General features: G+C 43.5%; 1 pseudogene; it reads right to left on the reverse strand.

Moving 5' to 3' along the window:
* Positions 1 to 9,247: 9,247 nt before the first annotated feature.
* On the reverse strand, positions 9,248 to 9,431 carry LOC144679245 (small nucleolar RNA U3; annotated as a pseudogene).
* Positions 9,432 to 11,733: the final 2,302 nt, after the last annotated feature.

Genomic DNA, 11,733 nt, shown 5'->3' on the forward strand with positions numbered 1-11,733 from the left:
CAGAGGCCCATGGGTTTGAAAACAGTGATGGAGGAGAGGTAACAGTTGTATTTAAGACAAAGTATTGCAGTTTATTGTGAAAATGAATCAATAAATTTCAAAATCAATCAGCTGTTTCTGCATTTACAATCATGACTTTCTTCTGTGTTGTAGGACTATTGCATTCCTCAATTAGCACAACCCACATTCTGTGTAAAGTCCACCTTACTGTCAGTTTTGGTTCAGTGATACAGTTTGCATTACTGTGCATAAGAATGTAAAGTCAACAGAAATAGGAGTAGGAGTATGCTACATGATCCCTCGAACCTGCTCTGCCTTTCAAAATGATCATGGCTGATCTTCTACAGCAACTTCACTTTCTCACCCAATCCACATATCCCTTTATTCCCACCTTCAGATCTCTGCCAGATGGCAGATCTAACCCACAGCACTGTGATCTCCACCAAGGGCAAAGAGTCAGGTCCTGAATTCACCCTAGCTGGATCAGGAATCAAACCCCATGCTGTTGGCAGCAATCTGGTCCACACCAACCTTTTGGCGAATGGAGCCAACTAGCCCCCTGAGGAGTCTAAATTTGCTGTCGCAACATGCACTTTTAGATTCAAGTTGCAGCCTGGAGCTATGCATAGAGGCTGCAGTTCCTTTCCATCACATGGCTGACCAGGAATTTGTACCACTCTTATCGGCTGCCATTAGAATATGTTGGAAGGATTTATGTGTTGATACTCAACCTGTTTGACTGTGTAATAGATGCACCTTCATTGGCCATCATGCCCTGGAGGGGGGTCTTGAACTTAGAGCTTCTGGCTAAGAGGCAGAGTTGCTATCCACTGCAGCACAAGACCTCCTACTTAATGCCCTTAAGGACCAAAATCTATCTCCATCTTGAATATGCAATGACTAAGCCTCCACAACAGGCATAGAGAATTCCAAAGATTCAGAACCCTTTTGAGTGAAGAAATTTCTACTTATCGAAGTCCTAAATTCACTGACCCATTATCCTGAGACAATCCACATTACTGTGTGCGGTGCATACTGTGTGCAATCAACATTACTGTGTACAATTTGCATTTTAGTGTACAATCTACATTATTGCATACTTCACATTGCAGTGCACAGTCCACATTACAGTACAATCCACATTGCTGCACTAAGTCCAAATTATTACATACAGTCCACATTTCTCTCTAATCCACATAGAACCATAGAAGCTTAAAGCATGGAAGGGGGCACTTTGGTCCATTGTGTAGTGCTGGCTCTTTGAAAGAGTAGCTATGCTTAGTCCCACATTTTCATTTTTTCTTTATAACCTATAAATTCATCAACCTCAAGTAGCTGTCCAACTGTTTTTTAAAAATTATCTATGGACTCAGCTTCCACCAAATTTTTGGATAAAATATTTCAGATCCTGGCAACTCTGAATTGAAAAAAAAATTCTCATCTTCCTTCTCAACATTTTTCCAATTGTCGGGTAATTCAGACATTAGAAGGGTTTAAAATTGAAAAAGAGGTGGTATTGGATAGATTATCTGTACTTAAAGTTGATAGGGCACTGGGACTGGATGAGATGCATCCAAAGATACTGAAGGAACTGGGAGTGGAAATTGCAGATGCACTGGCCATAATTTTTCAGTCTTCCTTAGACCCAAGGGTGGTGCCAGAGGACTGGAGAATTGCAAACATTACACCCTTGTACAAGAAAGGGTGTAAAAATAAACCCAGCAACAGCAGGCCAGTCAGTTTAACTTTGGTGGCACGGAAACTTCTAGAAACAATAATTCGGGACAAGTTAATAGTCACATGGACAAATGCAGGTTAATTAAGGAAAGCCAACATGGATTTCTTAAGGGAAAATAATGTTTAACTAACTTGTTGGAGTTATTTGAAGAGGTAACAGAGAGTGGTGATGAGGGCAATGCTGTTGATGTGGTGTACATGGTCTTCCAAAAGGTGTTTGATACAGTGCCATGCAATAGACATGTGAGCAAAGTTATAGCTCATGGAATAAAAGGGACAATGGATACAGAATTAGCTGAGCAGCAGGAAACATGAGTAGTGGTTAATGGGTATTTTTCAGGCTGGAGGGAAGTTTGCAGTGGGGTTCCCCAGGAGTAAGTATTGGAACCCCTGCTTTTCCTGATGTATATTAATGACCTAGATCTTGGTGTACAGGGAACAATTTCAAAGTTTGCTGATGGTACAAAACTTGGAAACATTGTGAATTGTGAGGAGGATAGAGTAGAACTTCAAAAGGACTTAGACAAGTTGGTGGAATGGGCAGAAGGGTGGCGGATGAAGTTCAATGCAGAGAAATGTGAAGGGATTCAGTTTTGGTAGAAAGGATGTGGAGAGTCAGTATAAAATAGGGGGTGCAACTCTAAAGGGGGTGTATATGTGCATAAGTCACTGAAAGTAACAGAACGGGTTGAAAGCGCAGTTAATAAAGCATACAGTATCCTGGGTTTAGTACAAGAGCAAGGAGGTTATGTTGAACTTGCGTAAGTCACTAGTTGGGCCTTGGCTAGAGTATTGCATCCAGTTCTGGGTGCCACACTTTAGGAAGGATGTGAAAGCATTGGAAGAGTGCAGAAAAAATTCACGAGAATGGTTCCTGGGATGAGCAACTTTAGCTATGAGGATAGATTGGAGAAGTTAGGGCTGTTTCCCTTAGAGAAAAGAAGGCTGAGAAGAGATTTGATAGAGGTATTCAAAATCATGAGGGGTCTGGACAGAGTGAATAGGGAGAAACTGTTCCCACTCATGAAAAGATTGCGAACGAGAGGTCACAGATTTAAAGTATTCAGTAAAAGAAGCAATGGTGATATGAGGAAAAACTTTTTTATGCAGCGAGTGGTTAGGGTCTGGATTGCTCTGCCTGAGGATGTGATTGCACTGGAGGGGGTGCAGAGGAGATTCACCAGGATATTGCCTGGGATGAAATATTTAAGTTATGAAGAGAGGTTGGATAGACTTGGATTGTTTTTGTTGGAGCAGAGAAGACTGAGGGGCGACCTGTTCGAGGTATACAAGATTATGAGGGGCATGGACAGGGTGGATAGGGAGCAGCTGTTCCCCTTAGTTGAAGGGTCAGTCACAAGGGGACATAAGTTCAAGGCAAGGGGCAGGAGGTTTAGGGGGAATGTGAGGAAAAACTTTTTTACCCAGAGGGTGGTGACGGTCTGGAATGCACTGCCTGGGAGGTGGTGGAGGCGGGTTGCCTTATCCTTTAAAAAGTACCTGGATGAGCACTTGGCACGTCATAACATTCAAGGCCATGGTTCACGTGCTGGTAAATGGGATTAGGTAGGTAGGTCAGGTGTTTCTCATGTGTTGGTGCAGACTCGATGGGCCGAAGGGCCTCTTCTGCACTCTGTGATTCTGTGAGAGTGTGTTGGAGGCAGGTTCAATTGAAGCACTCAAAAGAGAATTGGACTCTTTTGAATTTTCAAATTTTGTGATTTTCAATCAATGACCTGTAGTCATTGAATCACTCACCAGAGGGAATATTTTTTTCTAATTACTCTACCAAAGCCTCTCATCATCTTAATTCGGATGAAATATTTAAGTTATGAAGAGATGTTATTAGGTCACCTCAACCTTCTCTGTTCCAAGGAAAACCGTCCTAACTTTTCCAAACTCTCCTCATAATTGAAGCCCCTCGTCCCTGGTAACATCCTGATAAACCCCTCTGTACTCTTTTTAAGGCATTCATATCTTTCTTGAAATATCATTTCTAGAAATGTTTACATTATTCCAGCTGAAGCCTAACAAGTGATTTATGAAGTTCTAGTTTCATCGCTTCGCTTTTATATTCTATTCTTCTATTTATAAACCCAATAACTCATATGCTTTCTCGAAGATGGTCACAATTATGGCATCTCTGAGATCTCCTGGCATGCTCTCCTTCCAGATAAGGGAGATGAGGCCATGTATTTGCGTCAATAGTGCTTCTCCGCCATGGTTTAATGCTTCGGCAGGGATTCCATCGATTCCTGATACCTTGTTGCTTTTTAGCTGTCGAATGGCCTTTATGTTTCTAGTAGCACCATGGAACAAACCAGAAAATTGAGCATACTTATGACTTTCACAATCATTGGTAATGCATAGCCACCAGGTCCATTAGTAGTTCTTCTAGAAGTGTGTAGGTATCTGCGACTGTCTAACATGACAACCTCAGCCTCCAAAAGCACTGCTCTTCTGAGAGGCCAAGGAAGCTGAACTGCTGTCTATAGATCTTGTTAGGTGGACAGTGTCTTTTGTGAACTCGATCTTTATGTTGATCCCTTCTCTGTTGCCCACCTGCAGTTCCCTCCACAGCGTGCCCTTCATACTGAAGATACTGATTATCTTCCTCATCTGAAGTCCAATCAAAAGCAGCCACGATGCCACCCATCCTGATCTTCTCCAATTGGTACAAATAACTTTCTCAAAACAACTAATCTCAACAAACTGTTTTCTAGAGAAAACTGAGAAAGCAGTGCTGAGCCTTTATTCACACTGAGACTCCTCACCTTTAACTATCCCCAGAAACTTTCATTCAATCTTGCTTCTGTTATAGTGATAAGTTTCTCAATGCCCTGGAAATCCATGCAATAGGCATTAATTTCAAATTGCTGCCAAAACCTCAGGAAAGGAGCTTGCACATGTGCAGGGGAGAGACCTCATCCTGAGTGAGACACAGCCAGAATGTGTGCGGGTATTGACAATTTGGAATTGAACTGGTCAGTCTTTCTCTTTAATTTTTGTAAGTTCAGTAGTCCAGTTAAAAGGTTAGTAAGGTAGCTGACTCAGCTGACTGTGTGATAGTTAACTGTCAATCACCTGAAGCCTGATTAGGGCCTGAATAGGTGTTGATTACTATTTGAAGCTTAACTAGTTTGAGTCATCTCAGCTCTATTTAAGAAAGGGACTATTAGAAGCACACTCAGGCTCAGTTCATAGCACCCTCGCCTTTGAATCAGAGGGTTGCGGGTTCATGTCCCACTCCCGGAAACCAAGAACTGTGATTGTACTCGAAAAGAGTTGCAATCTGTGACTGTTGATAACTCGAAAGAGTATCAGTGTTCTTGCACACAAGCAGGAGAGAGACCTCATCCTGAGTGAGACACAGCCAGAGTGAGTGTGGGTATTGGCAATTTAGTGCAGAGGAGAAGAGGTGCTCTTTGCATTTTTTCTTTGCCATCCAACTTCTTAAATCTTCAGAGAGTGGTCTTGCCCTGCTGCAGCAGTAGAGGCTACAAGGGAGAGAAATGACCGGTAGGTAGTGGGTAAGGTCGGCTATGTATTTACTACTTTTATCACTTATAGTTTAAGGTCTTTTTGTGGTTTATAGTTTGTATATTCTGTAGTAACGAGGATCAGGAAAGAAGGGCCCGAGAGTAATTGATCTTAAAGGGATAAGTCATGAAAGGAGAGCTCAAAGCCGTGGTGTGCTCCTCGTGTTCCATGTGGGAAGCTGGGAACATTTCCAGTGCCCGGGACCAGCATGTGTGCAGGAAGTGTGTCCAGCTGCAGCTCCTGGAAGCTCGGGTTTCAGAGCTGGAACGGTGGCTGGGGACACTGTGGAGCATCCGCGAGTCTGAGAGCATTGACACATGGAATTGTGATATAGTAGCCATCACTGAGACATGTTTGAGGGAGGGGCAGGGTTGGCAGCTCAACATTCTGGGATATAGAATCTTCAGGCGAGACAGGGGAGGGGATAAAAGAGGAGGAGGCATTGCATTATTAGTTAAGGAGTCAGTTGCTGCAGTAAGGAGAGATGATATCTTGGAGCATCGAATGAAGCTTTGTGGGAAGAGCTTAGGAATAAAAAAAGGGCGGCCACATTGTTAGGTGTTTATTATAGACCCTCAGATAGTCAGCGGGAAATTGAGGAGCAAATATGTGCACAATTTGTGGAGGTGTGTAAAAACAGTAACAATAGGGTAATTATATTAGGTGATTTCAACTTTCCCAACATTAATTGGTATAGACATAGTGTTAAGGGCTTGGATGGAGTGGATTTCTTGAAATGTGTACAGGAGAACTTTTTAGGTCAATATGCAGAGGGTCCAACAAGTGATGGCGCAGTGCTGGACCTAATTCTGGGGAATGAAGCCAGGCAGGTGGCTGAGGTGGCGGTGGGCGAGCATTTTAGTGATGGCGACCACAACATGGTACAATTTAAGCTTGTTATGGACAAAGAAATAGAAAAGTTTCAAAAAAACGTTTTGGATTGGGGAGAGTGGATTTTAGTAAAATAAGGCAGGATCTGGCCAAGATAGACTGGGAACAGCTACTTGTGGGGAAATCTACAGAGTAGCAGTGGGGGGCATTCAAAAAGGAAATGGGGAGGGTACAGGCTCAACATGTTCCCTCTAGGGTGACAGGAAGGAATAACAAGCCCAGAGAACCATGGATGACCAGAGATATTCAAGACATGATGAGAAGGAAAAGAGAGGCAGGTACAGGTACAAGGGAAGAAAACCAGCAGAGGCATTAGTGGAGTACAGAAAGTGCAGGGTGGAGCTTAAGAAAGCAATTATGAGAGCAAAGGGGGGATATGAGAAAGCTCTGGCTGTTAAAAGTAGGGAAAATCCCAAGACAAGTATATCAATGGGAAGAGGATAACCAGGGAAAGAGTAGGGCCCATAAGGGACCAAGGGGGCAATCTATGGGTGGAGCCAGAGGACATCGGCAGAGTGTTGAACGAATACTTCACATCCGTCTTCACCCAAGAGAATGAGGATGAAGGTATGGAACTTGGGGAGAGAGACTGCAAGGTTCTTGAGCAAATTGGTATAGGGAGTGACAAGGTATTGGAGGAGTTGGCAGGCTTAAAATGGACAAACCTCCAGGTCCGGATGATTTGTGTCCCAGACTGCTGAGGGAGGTAAGGGAGGAGATCGTAGGGGCTTTGACCCAAATTTTTAATTCCCCTCTGGCCATGGGGGAGGTGCCAGAGGACTGGAGACCAGCTAATGTGGTTCTGCTATTTAAGAAGGGTTGTCGAGATAAGCCAGGGAACTACAGACCAGTGAGTCTCATGTGAGTGGTAGGGAAACTTGGTGAAAATTCTGAAGGAGAGAATCGATCTCCACTTGGAGACGCAAGGTTTGATCAGGGATAGTCAGCAAGGCTTTGTCAGAGGGAGGTCATGCCTAACAAATTTGATTGAATTTTTTGAGGAGGTGACCAGGTGTGTAGGTGAGGGTAGTGCAGTTGATGTAGTTTATATGGATTTCAGCAAAGCCTTTGACAAGTTCCCACATGGGAGGCTTATAAAGAAGGCAAATGCACATGGGATACAGGGTAATTTGATAAGGTGGATTCAAAATTGGCTTAGTTGTAGGAGACAGAGGGTGATGTCAGAAGGCTGCTTTAGTGACTGGAAGCCAGTGTCCAGTACCACAGGGATCTGTGCTGGGTCCCCTATTATTCGTCATTTATATAAACGACATAGATGACTATGTGGGGGGTAGAATTAGTAAGTTTGCGGATGACACAAAGATTGGCAGGGTGGCTAACAATGAGGTTGAGTGTCTTGGGCTACAGGAAGATATAGACGGGATGGTCAAATGGGCAAATAAGTGGCAGATAGAATTTAACCCTGAAAAGTGTGAGGTGATACACTTTGGAAGGAATAATTTGACAAGGAAGTACTCAATGAACGGCATGACACTAGGAAGTTCTGAGGAACAAAGGGACCTTGGCGTGTGTGTCCATAGATCTCTGAAGGCGGAGGGGCATGTTAGTGGGGTGGTGAAAAAGGCATATGGGACACTTGCCTTTATCAATCGAAGCATAAATTACAAAAGTAGGGAGGTCATGTTGGAGTTGTATAGAACCTTGGTGAGGTCACAGCTGGTGTACTGTGTACAGTTCTGGTCGCCACATGATAGGAAGGATGTGATTGCAATAGAGGGGGTGCAGAGGAGATTCATCAGGTTGTTGCCTGGGATGAAACATTTAAGTTATGAAGAGAGGTTGGATAGACTTGGGTTGTCTTCGTTGGAGCAGAGAAGACTGAGGGGCAACCTGATCGAGGTGTACAGGATTTTGAGAGGTATGGACAGGGTGGATAGGGAGCAGCTGTTCCCCTTAGTTGAAGGGTCAGTCACGAGGGGACATAAGTTCAAGGCGAGGGATAGGAGATTTAGGGGGGATGTGAGGAAAAACCGTTTTACCCAGAGGGTGGAATGCACTGCCTGGGAGGGTGGAGGTGGGTTGCCTCACATCCTTTAAAAAATACCTGGATGAGTACTTGGCACGTCATAACATTGAAGGCTATGGGCCAAGTGCTGGTAAATGGGATTAGGTAGGTAGGTCAGGTGTTTCTCACGTGTTGGTGCAGGCTTGATGGGCTGAAGGGCCTCTTCTGCACTGTGTGATTCTGTGATTCTATTTAAATATTATAATTACTGACCTGACTGACCAGAGGAGGTTACTTGGACAACCGCAAACTCAGCATGGTTCAAACAGAAGCAGCCCCATGTTTGGAGGGTTTGGTTTGGGTTTTGTGAATTTGACCATTTAACACCATCTGTCCCCCCACCTCCCAAACCAATCCTCTCCTGCCTGTTGGGGGGGATTAAGTATTCCTTCAATGATCAATAGCTAGAGGATATGGATGGATTTGCTGTAATGGACTTGAAGAATTCAATAACCCAGACATAGAGTGTAGGTGATCTGGGACTGAGAGACTAAATGACCTTTCCTCACTTTCAACCATCATTACATTGTAATTTAAATTGTATATAAATGTTCAGGTCACTGCTACACCATGTTTACACATTAGTATTAATAGCAACTTTCCCTTCCTAGTGGCACAGCACCGATATCTTTTATTTTTGGTGATAACTTTGTAACTTTAACAGACTAACAAGTAATGTTAGGGCATTGACATTACTAATCTCAGGCAAAAAAAAAATGTTTAAGTACTAATTGTATGAATATGTGCCACAGGTGGGGACCCTTGGTGTAAAATATAAACAGGAACTGCTGGTAAAACTCAGCAGGTCTGGCAGCATCTGTGGAGAGAGAAACAGAGTTAACCTTTCGAGTCCATATGACTCTCTTCAGAGCTAAAGAGAAGTAGAAATGAGAGACCCTTGGAGGCCAGGTGCACATATTGTTTAATTGCACATGGCCAGCATGTGAGTTCCCCTGTCAATAGTGTGCATCAGTACAGTCTGCTCTGTAATCTTGGCACTGTCAGTATTAGCAACAATGACTCTGATGTTATGTTGTGTTGTTCTGATCATTTACCCTCAAAGCACTTTTTTTTACTCATCAATGACAGGGAGCAGCTGCTAAAAGCAACACTCAATGTCTGCTTCCTGCTCAGAAGAGAACACTATAAATCTTCCTCGTGGTTTGTGAGATCAAACGCTCTAGAAACACATTTCTCAAGAAAAAACTATAGAAATGATCTCTAAGAGTATAGTCTTAGACCATTGGTATAATAGCTTAAAGTAATTTTAGCCAAATAATACCAAGATTATACATGTAAAAGAAGATTAGCTTCCTTCTAATTTATTACCTATTTTGAATAACATTTCATTTTCCTCAGGGAAGGAAAAAACACAAAAAATACTTCAGTGCTCAGCACCTCTAGATGGAATAACAGGAAAGGATTCTAATTAGTCATATATGAATGAGCATAACAGGGCAAAGTGATTTGTTGTGTTATGAGGGAAGTTAAAGGATGTTATATATTACCTCAAAATCCTGCAGGGACAGGCCGAGAATGCTTCATGAAATGGATACTGAGCCAGAATATCCTGTGCCAAATTTTAACTGTAATAGAGGACATGACCTCCTCAACCTTTAACTGGTAATTGAAATAAAAAAGCGGAAATAAGGAACTGAGATGTCCGAATACTGCACTGAACATGGACAGTAATTTCTAGTCTTGAGGCATAAGGTCGATTTTCTTCCTTAAGAATTTGTGTTCCCTGTGTGTAGTTGAAAAAAGGCCCAGAGATGTCAGGCCCCCAGCCCCACTGGAATTTCTTGGGACTTCCCCGTGGAACACAACTAGGGCTGGACCTCTTGTGTTCAAACTCAATCCCAAGAAAGGATCTGCTTCATTGGGTTTGCTTCGTTGAAAATCACCCAAGCCAGGCCCTCTACCCATACCTCCTATTCTACTTCATCTGGAGCAATATGGACTTCAATTTCCCTGTAATGGGCAATATAATTGGTTTGGTAGTAAGTTGTCTGGAAATCCCTTGTTTAAAAAAAAGCAGTTTGTCACAGCTATCAACATGTTCCATGCAAATAAATAACTTTGAAGCATGGTTAATTATTGCTCAGGCAAAATTTACTACTTTCATGATCATAGTAAATCTGGTGCTTGTACTTTTCTTCCATTGGAACATGCGCACATTGAAATCATATAAACTATGTACTTCAGCAACCTGAGCCAATAACGTGGAAAGATCTAGAAAATGATGAGGAAAAAAGACGGTAAGAAAACCAGACTGAGCCGTAATCTTGTGGAGGCAATGGGGGTCTTGCCCACCAGTTGGAGAGCTTACAAGAGCTCCACATTACTTCTTTTTGGGAAGGCCCACCACACCTTGTTCCACAGAGCTGCTGGCCTCTGTTGAATGGCAGCACCAGCAGGGAGGCGGTGGCTGCTGCCAGTATGACACTCACCCAAGGCCTAGCATCATCACTGGATCCTAGGCCAGAAGTGAGTGATGGCAGTAGGTGGTCGCAGGGTGGGGTCATGGGGGAGGGATTCAGCAGCAAGGGAAGGGGAGTGAGGCTCAGTGGATTTACCTTTCCAATGCAGGTCCCTCAATCAGGCACTGAGTGCCTTTGAATGAAGGACCCTCCCAGGAGCTCGCAAGCAACATCACACAGATTTGCTTGCTATGCTCCCTGCATGGTGAGCCATTACCCATTTCTGGGTTAATACAATTGGCAGCAGGGTAATACCCTTAAGTGAAAGGATATTGGAGAGGGAGGGGGAGGATCCAGTTGTTGTGGCTCACGTCGGGACAAATAACATAGGTAAGGCTAGGAAAGAGGACCTGTTTGGGGATTATCAGGAACTAGGAACTAAATTAAAGAACAGGTCCTCAAGGGTTATAATCTCCGGATTACTACCCGAGTCACGTGCAAATTGGCATAGGGACGCGAGAATAAGGGAAGGAAACACGTGGCTAAAGGAGCGGTGCAGGAAAGAGGGGTTCCATTTCGTGGGGCACTGGCATCAGTGTTGGGATAGAAAGGATCTGTACCATTGGGACTGTCTCCACCTGAACTGATCTGGGACCAATGTTCTAGTGAAAAGGGTAAATAGGGTGGTCAACAGGACTTTAAAGTAGAAAGTGGGGGGGGGAGGAGGGAAGGGTAAAACTCCAAGAAGTATGACTAATGGGAAACAAAGCAGCAGGTTAGCGTGTGGGGGGGGGTGGATTCAACTTCATGGAAAATTATGAAAAAACTGAAAAGAAAGGAGAGCCCAGGAGAGGCTATTAAAGTCTCCAGAACACAAAATAGGACAGAGTGTTTGGAAAGGGCTAGGAATCTAATTTCAAGCACATCAGATAAAGGGATGACAATTAGAAAGGGGATGGGAAATACAGGACTGAAGGTGTTGTATCTGAATGCACACAGTATACGAAATAAGGTAAATGAGCTTGTGGCGTAGATTGAAATTGGCAGGTATGATGTGGTAGGCATCACGGAGACATGGCTACAAGGGGATCAGGACTGGGAGCTAAATATCCAAGGATA

Source organism: Cetorhinus maximus, chromosome 3 (genome assembly GCF_964194155.1).
Source record: "Cetorhinus maximus chromosome 3, sCetMax3.hap1.1, whole genome shotgun sequence".
NCBI lineage: Eukaryota > Metazoa > Chordata > Chondrichthyes > Lamniformes > Cetorhinidae > Cetorhinus > Cetorhinus maximus.